This window comes from Thermobia domestica, chromosome 3 (genome assembly GCF_964235325.1).
Source record: "Thermobia domestica chromosome 3, izTheDome1.hap1.1, whole genome shotgun sequence".
NCBI lineage: Eukaryota > Metazoa > Arthropoda > Insecta > Zygentoma > Lepismatidae > Thermobia > Thermobia domestica.
This window is the reverse complement of record NC_137456.1, coordinates 273,111,566-273,121,223: the sequence shown is the minus strand read 5'-3', so window position 1 is coordinate 273,121,223 and position 9,658 is coordinate 273,111,566.

The following is a 9,658-nucleotide window of genomic DNA, read 5'->3' as shown; positions in this document are numbered from 1 at the left end:
TTACTACATAAGGTCCTGCATAAATTTCAAAATATTTATAAATTTTGTGCTGAATAGCAGAACTTTTTGGATGAGTCATAATTAGCACCAAATCCCTTATAGAAATTTCCTGTTGAGTCTTTGATGGTTTTATTTTGTTTCTCTTACGCAAGACCTCCTGGTTGATTTCTACCATCAAGTTTCTTGCATCTGCACCGATTTCTTTAATATCTTCTGGCCATAAAAATCTTGCTCTTAATCGGTCTATGTTTGTTCTTCCTAAAAATAATTCCGCAGTTATAAATCCAGTTGCTAGTGATACAGATTGATTTAGTAGTATTTGCACTGTTTTTAGGTACTCACTCCACTTAGTATGATTTTGTTTACAGAACAAAGTTAGTATTCGCTTAATTTCTCTTTGACTACGTTCAACTTTTAGCTCTTGGGGTTGTACGGACATATTGTATAATGTTTAATGTGTTCTTTTTCACAAAATGCTTTCCATAAGGCAGAGGTAAACTGAGATCCATTATCAGTTACTATAACTTCTGGCAACGAATAATGATAGAAGTAAGTTTTCCTCAAGACATTTAAAATTTCTTTAGTGCTGGCCGTTCTTAAAGCACAAAGAAAAATATAACGGCTATACACATCTAACACAGATAAAATAAAGTAATATCGATTGCTACAAGGCAGTTTCCCTATCAGATCAATACTCAACTTTTCCAAATTTCGGTTTGATTCTACTGAATAGTCCCTTCTGGCTATTTTATACGTAGCTGTTTGTTTAGACTGAACAAACGTTTAGACTAAATTTTTGCAGTTACAATTACTTTTGAATATTAACATAAAATAACAAGTGAGGACAAACAGTTCTTTCACTCTCTACAGTAATTACTTTTTTGCTTAAATCATTGTATTATTTCCAGGTAGAATTTGCATTCTTTGTGTATGCTATATAGTGTCCTGGTGTATGAGCAACGATTCCTACCAGAATGCACTGCTGTCCAAACAAGTTTAAAGTCGCAGGGAAGTCCTTCAATGCATGAGGCCGATTAAAAGACATATCTGTACCTCGTATACCAACTGCAGGATCACTTAGATAATCAATATCAATTAGGATGTGTTCTCCAACCTGTAAATATACTGTCGTTTTCCGTTGCACGGTGGTCGGCAGGTACGTAACTTGTATTGATACGAAGGCTTTTTTTCGTTTTCATCACTTTCATTAATTTATATTTTCAATACCAATTTTACCGCCTGTTCGAAAGAATCCAATCCATTTCGAAGCAGAATGTTCATATTCGTGTCTAAAACAGTGATTGTATCTGAAACAGAGCGACTCCATTTATCTCCTGTACAGGATAAAGTTTTCATTGTGATGCTTGGAATGTCATTTAGTAGCATCCCGGACAAAGTCGGAGCATTAATAGTACAATCATAGTCCATTATTGTTTTTATTTGGCTACATTTTTTATCCAAACTTCGTGGCATGATCAAGGAACATTTACATTGAATAATCTGTTATAAAGCGCGCGCTCGAAGAAGATACGTCTCTTTTGTGGCTCCCAAAGTTGCCAAGCTCTTTACTGTTTTCAGTAAGATGTTAGTTGAGCTGTCTACAAAATCTCTGTAATTTTCGTGCATTACATAACCAGACGCAATAACTTGGGCTATAGCATCAAAAGCACAAGTATTTCTAAATAGGGCTAAATTGTCACAATCTATTGCAATAGGTTTACAAATATTTCCGTTTCGTAACATTTTTTCTTTGGGCTGTTTCAAGAGTTTACCCTGAACAGCAGCATCAAGCTCTGGTAAAGGATTTAAATATATAGATAGTTTTTTTTATTTTCCCCCTCCAGATCTCGCCAATTCTCAGTTTCAATTAAGACGTTAATCATTTCTTCTGTTTCATATGCATCTCTAGATGATGAAATGTGAAAATTATCTTCTCTTAAATCATCTTCAACAATCATTTCTGTTCCACTTTCTTCTTTCGATGCTGACATAATATTCTGACACTCTTCTACAATAAAACCTTGTTTCTGTCCTTCATTCAATTTTTCAATTTCAATTACTTCTGTTTCACATTCATTTTTGAGTGCTGATTTTCTACGAAGCCTTTCTTCTCCAACGGGAATTCTACTGCGTTCATCATCTAGAGCAGCTCCCGCTATTCTGCATGATCCTTCGATAGCATCAATGTGTAGGGATATAAATTTAGGAATAGTTAATGGTTTAGTTACTCCTCTTAAAATATTTCTCTTTAAATCTGAAAAATCACTTTCTACTGATGTAGAACTCGCAGTTAAATATGGCGATCCATACAACTTGACCATAACTGCAGACCAAAGAACGAACTTCTCCGATACACGAAGGAACTCCTTTTCCACTGTAGGGGTATAATAAGGATAGAGCCTTCCATCAGGTAACTTCTTAATGGAATCCTTTACCTCACCTTCCAAAACGTTCAGCCACCTCCTTATATCGCTCTGGTTTATACTTGGATCAGCATCTTCTTCCGCTTTAGAATTATTGATTAAAATGTTTACCTCGTTTTCATTGATCACTTTTTCTTCTAGCGGAGTAGTAATATTCTTGATTTTAGATGAGAGAACATGTAAACTATGTTCCATTGCAATATCTTCATCATTTTCATCCTTACCTTCGTTCGGTGAAAGGCAAACAAGGAGAATGTGTCTAAGCAAATCTTCGAAATCTTGGAGATTATCACATTGTATTAAAAGTCCTAAGCAGCGTAGAAAAAAGTCTTTTAGGCAAAATATCGATTTCTCATTCCATACACTCCACTTTCCAGCTGCACGGAGGAAATGAGCAACATCAAGTCGCAAGTAACAAGGCGGTAGAGAAGTGCTTTGCTTTAAAAGTGCCGAAAAACATTTATTCAGATAATTAGCAATATTAATGCATTGGCAAAACGATCTTGTTATTGCACTTAACAGTGCTCCAGAGTCGTGAACAACCACCTCATTGGGTGACAGACCGCCATTCCGTAAAAATTCATTCAACCAATACAATATGCTGTTACCGTCGTGTTTTTCAGATAACATCTGCAAAACGGGTATTTGAACAGTGCCTGTATTAATGACCCCCTCATACAGAAAAATATTCCCTGAAGGTCCATTTAATCTTGGTATCTTGCGAACAAGACCACCTGTAGCGTCAATGCAAAGTACACAATTTGACTTCTTAGAATATGCCCTGTATACAAGCAGTTGAGCAGGTGTGTAATAATGAATAAAAACTTGTCAATTCCTACATCATAAATTGATCCACAATAAGGCTGCCTATGTTTCATAATTAAAATTGCATTTATATCATCATGACCATGAGGAACATTGATATTATCTGCTCGCATCTTTTCCTGTTTGGTCTTTCTTAATATAGTTGATGAAAATAAATGTGGTGGTTCTTGATCACCCTGGTCCATAGTATTTTTTGCTTGGATACGCCTGAAAACTGAAGCAGATTTATTACTTAGTTCAGTGCCTATCGAAAATCTTTGGGCACCCTTTGAAGGTCTTTTCTTGAAGTGTTTCAGATTTCTACTATTAGTAGCACACCAAATCATAGGAACATCTTCCCCTTCATTTGGTTTTTGTATAATTCTCCCTCTTCCAGTACCACTACATTCTTTGCAATGACCTTGAATACGTATGTATTCTTCCTTATCTTCATTTTTATAAACATACGATCTATCAAAAGTGTATGCACAAGGAATCCTGTGCTGGTCCCATAACAAATGGATTAATATTGGTTCCCAAATGAATGGTGGTAGTACTTCTCTTCTCCTAACACACAAACGGTCCTTTCTATCATACTTCTTGACTATAGGTTTTATTTTTGACCATGTTGCATGTGGTATTACAATATGAAAAGACTTTTTAGGAAACACACGTGTTTCTGGGCTACTGCTTAAAGCTTCTACATATTCATCTTCACTATCAGAAGAATACTCTTCAGGTTGATACTTCAAAAACAGATTAGGAGATTTTATTCCTTTCTTTTCTCTTAGTTCATGGTAACAGTTGTACCTATTTTCATGAACGTATTGATATATGTATTTGGGTTATATTTTTCCATTGAATATCTTGCTTACTAACTGCCAACATTTGTGTGTAGGACCAGATATACGGCCTTCCCCATCAACTACATCTTCAGTTTCAAAAATGGCTCTCTTTAAATTTTCGTGGGGAACGGTAGGAGCTCTGGGCATCTGAAAATACATATTTTTTATTTAAGAAACTTATATTAACATACCATTATCACAAGAAGACATAAAAAGCGAAAATAATAAAAATTACAAAATAAGGTAAGTATTAGGTTGGTGCCGATGAAATGAACGCTTTGATATCTCATGGAAAAAATCTCTTCAGCAACAGACTAGAGGGATTGCCTAAGGACACTCGTGTAACGTCACAAACTCTGCACACGTCCAGCAAACAGGCTGGAGTACCCAGACAGTTGTTGAATAGAGTCATATGTAAATGCATCACGGATTTACAAATGATTTTTCTTCACGAATTCGAAGTGACACACACAAATCCGCAAAACATTAACAGAAGTGATGGAATAGGTCATGGGCCATCCGGATCACTTGGTTCACAGTATTTCTCTGGGTCACCTGGATCTGCATCAATATTCCCAGACCGTGATCCGGACAGACCCGGAGGAAAATCTATTCAAATTCGATGGTTCATGCAATTTGAAATAAGGCACACCATTCGTGAGTCGTAGAAGCAAGTGTTTATTAACTGACTTCAAAGGAGGAAGTTCTCAATTTGTTACGTATGATTGAGACTGGGTGTTAATGGACTAGACCGATAAAAGTAATTCCACACATCAAAATAAGAAAAACGTCCATATGGAAATGTGGTCAAAAGCGCATACTTTCGGAGTTATAGGTTGCCGAAAATGTAAAATTTAAAGGTATATAGCAAATCTACTATGGGATCTACCGTAGTTGGGATCTATCGTAGTCTCGAGCATCGGCAATTCCTGAACAATCATCACATGCAAAAGGGCATAAATACGCTAACATAGCTGAAATATTACACATCCTAAAGAGTACCGTTGGAGACATTGTCAGGGTGTATAAAAATTAAAATAGAATAGAATACATACCACAAATTGGACAGCTCAGGACAATATCAGATAGTAATGAACGTGCTATTCTTCGCAAAATTAAGAACAACCGCTAAGTACAGTGAGTGTTGCGGCATCCCTAAACTCCGGGTTAAGCAAGAATGTTATAGCAGAAAGAGTCAGCAGTGTTGAGATATTCCGTGTTTCATGGTAGTGTACGAAGTAAGAAATCGTACGTAAGTACAGTCAATACAAGAAAAGATTTAATTTCGTACGAAAACATGTGGGTAAGTGGGTAAGTCTTATTCGTTGACGAAAGTAAATTGGAGATGTTTCGTTTAGACGTTTTCCCACCAGTCTGCAGACTTACCTAGGGTTGCCATATTTTAAAATCAGACAAGTGGGGGGTTCTAAACCGTAAGTACTGGTGTGAACTTGTGTTACAAATACTGACCTGGGATCCTTCGTAGTTTATTTATTTATTTATTTATTTTTTACTTATTTCTTTGATGACAGTTCCAATGAACTTTTCGGCTGCAGGAAAGCAAACTGGATCCCCCTGATTTTCATATATTTTGTAAACTAGACTACGAGGAATACAAATATGAAGCAATTTTGACATTTAGAATGTCGGAACTCGAGATATTCGAACATAAAATGACCACGGAAGCAAACTGGACCCCACCTGATTTTCATATATTTTGCAAATTAGATCACGAGGAACATGAATATTAAGGAATTTTGACATTCCTAATTTCGGAACTCGAGATATTCGAACTTAAAGTGACCACGAAAGCAAACTGAACCCCACCTGATTTTCATATATTTTGTAAACAAAACCACGAGGAACACAAATCTGAAAGAATTTTTACATATCGAATTTCGGAACTCGAGATATTCGAACAGAAAGTGACCAGGGAAGCAAAAGGACCCCATTTGATTTTTATATACTTTGTAAACTAGACCAAAATGAGTAATAATCTGAAGGAATTTTGACATTCCGACTTCCCGAACTCGAGATACTAGAACTTATACAGTACTTTTATAGTATGTATAAAAGTAGCGAAGGAAGTTCGATCGCTTTTTGACCTATCACTTTAGAGCATTGATATGTCACCTAAGACGTACCACGAAGATCAAAAATAGTACCCAACAGTATCAACGACCTTCTGCCAACGTTCGGGATGGGCATGGATTCCTTCGCGGTTGCCGTGGAATGCCGTGAAGCGAAGAAGGTATCAAGTGCATTTTACCTCTACTACGGAGTCGAACTGGAGTCCTCTCAGGTGAGTGTTCAATGAATGGAACAGATCATAATCGATCGGTGCAATGTCCGGGGAGTATGGAGAATGCAATAAATGGTGTTTCCTATCCAAGGTGTAGGATGGTGTCACGGATCATTCTAGCCATGTGGGGCTTGGGGCCACCGTGAAGTTGCCTCCCCCCCACTTTGAAGTATCGACTAGAAACAGAAATCAAGCGTTTGTTTCCCGTTTGTTATTGATTGGTTTTAAAAAACTCGTTTGTTTCGTAAAATGTACGCAGATCTTCACAAAATAAATTTCGGGAGCTACTTCAGGCTGCCCCACATTCAAAAAGCAACTCGAAACCGAAGCAAATCGTTTGTTTTCCGTTTGTTATTATTTTGAAGAAAAAATCGTTTGTTTCGAAGAACGTACAAAGATATTCACAAAATAAAGTTGGGGGCCAACTTCACACTGGCCGCCCACTTTCAAATTTCGACTCGAAACCTAAGCTAATCGTTTGTTTTTCATTTGAAAGTAGGAGATTAACTTCACGCTGGCCCCAACTTTATTTTGCGAATATGTCCGTACGTTTTTCGAAATAAACGATTTGCTTCGGTTTCGAGTCGAAATTTGAAAGTGTGGGGGGAGTAGTGTGAAGTTGGCTCCCCCAACTTTATTTTTTGAATATCTTCGTGCGGTTTTCGAAACAAACTATTTTTTCTTCAAAACAATCAATAACAAACGAAAGATTTTGGTTTCGAGTCGAAATTTGAAAGTGGGGGCCAACTTCACACACGTACCGAAAGGGGCGACGCCGATATATTTGTCGCCTAAGGTCTCGAGATGTCTACGTCCTTGGGCACACGAGTACCTAAATGTTTAGCCTGTGGCTATTTGAGAATACGTTTTCGAAGCGTTACCCCCTAGAGCGAAAGCGACCAAGGTGGTTATTTGGTAACTTCACTTTCGCCAGAGTTATAAATCATACTATGAGCCAGTCAGGGTTTCCAGGTCTTTTTTCCCAAGTTCAGGTCTATAATAGCAGAGCTCCAGTACTCTGTACAAAGCATCTTCCAAGCAGGTGTTTCTTGCTAAAATCTCCTTGCCTGGCAACACGTCTTTCCTTTTTCCCTTCCTTTAGACATCTTTTAAACAGCACGCGGTCTATTGTTCCGAAATACATCAAATACGCTTGAGCTGACGTCTTATCCGCATTTTTATTGCTTTTGCGTTTGAAGCGCACTGTGATTAGACATCCACATTTAAATATATGGTCAGCGTATTCCAAGCGTACGCATGAGCAATAAAAACGCTTTGCAAACGCTACAGATAGCCATGACATTAAAAGTTTGTTAGCAGTCCACACAAGGAAATTATACAGAAATAGGTAAGAAATAAGCATGAATAGATGTACAGTCAGAAACAATATTAAGTATAGGTTGGAGCTATTATTTCTTATAGGCCTACCTCCACTTATACTTATTATTGTTTCTGACTGTACAAGAAAGATAACAATACGGTACTTACCGTAAATTGATGCATGAAGATGCTTTAGCTGCTATTTGATGTTGCTGATTCAGGAGTTTCTTCAGCTACTCCATGGTCCAAGAGAGTAAAGATAAAAAAGAATCTCTTTTCATGTTAGTTTTAAGTACCTATCTTGACTTCCTTTGTCTCATTATTGTGAAACAACGCATTATTTAAAACACTTGAAACGAAAAGAAGAGACTTTAGCTTTTGTTTGAAAATTTCATTTGTTACGATGAAAGGGGCTCAATTGTTGGTCTGACGCAGCGAAGCGGTGCGTCCAGCTAGTATAATAATAAAACAGTATACTTTCACTTCTCTTCTATTTATTCCAAAACCTGAGTGATTTTCTGGATAGCCCATGTAAACAAAGTGAAATAAAATAAAAATCATAAGGAACATACTTACCTATAGATTATTTATGGTCAGTCTTCAAAATTTAAAAAAGTTTCTTCTATACTAATGTATTTTAATTCTTCAGATTTCAGATTCAAGGGAAAGACCTTTCTTTACCCTGAACAGACCATGGTGGAAAGACTACTGTAGTCTTTCCACCATGGTACAGACAAATAAGTTCCCCAGCATGCTTTACGGATGTTTTCTCCTTAGGCATTTACTACCTTTCGATATGCAGATTACAAACTAAATACTACAGTAAGTTTCTAGAATCACAAAATGAAATTTACAATTTTCAAAGTTTGAATAATCTAACAAATAAATACATCAAAACGTAACAATAATTTGGTTTCAGGCAACAACTAAAAATATAAACACTTGACTGGCCACTTTGCTTTTTCATCTACGCCGCCAATATGTGATATTTGAGACAAAACACGAACAAAAAGTTACAGAAAAAAAGTTTAAAGCGTATCTAAAACCAAGCAATGTATTTTACGCGTAAATGAAATATCAAATTCATATTTAAATTTTGGTGTACATATTGAATTTAATTATAATATCAATAAATTTGTGGAACTATGGTAACTTTTGTAAGAACTGACGGCAACTAAAAAAAAGAACCACGATTCATGTAAACTGATTCGCTATGCCAAGTTCACAGGTAAGATTAGCGTACCCATTAACCCTTTGAGTTCCAGTGACAACCATGTTCATGTGATAAAATACTATAGCACGCACATAGGAAAATGACATCTGGAACGAGAAGGGTTAATTTTTATTTACATAGAATTTGTATAAAATCGCGGAACTAACGTAAATATAATAAGAACGAAGAACTAGCGACTCATATTGAGAAACGTCAGTAAGTTTCTTTGGTACGCCAACATGCGAAGTTAGCGAGTAGAACCGCCGCTACTTTTCCCCCAGTACTGTTATGTACTATAATTAATTTAGAAACTCCGTGTCTAATGGGTGTGTTGGGGGACGGTCGGGTAGGTCATTAGGGGTTGATGACATGATTACGTGGGTTTGGAAAGTTCCTATGTTCCTTTTTTTAGCTGTGATGACATGTGTGTATTGTTGGAAAGGGCGTGTCCTCTTTTTCGAGTCTGTATACGTGTCTGTACAGACTCTATACTGGATATTTTTAAAAATAATAATGGAAATTTGAATTAAATCTGTTGATATGATGAAACGTCATTCTGTATCACTTACTTCCGTAGTAGTGTTTAAATTAATAATCCGTATCAGTGATTAAATTAATAATAATATTGAATATATTTACATTATTGACAATGATATATATATATATATATATATATATATATATATATATATATATATATATCTTCTCCTAATAAATTAGTCGGAGCAACTTATTTTACGGATCGATTTCT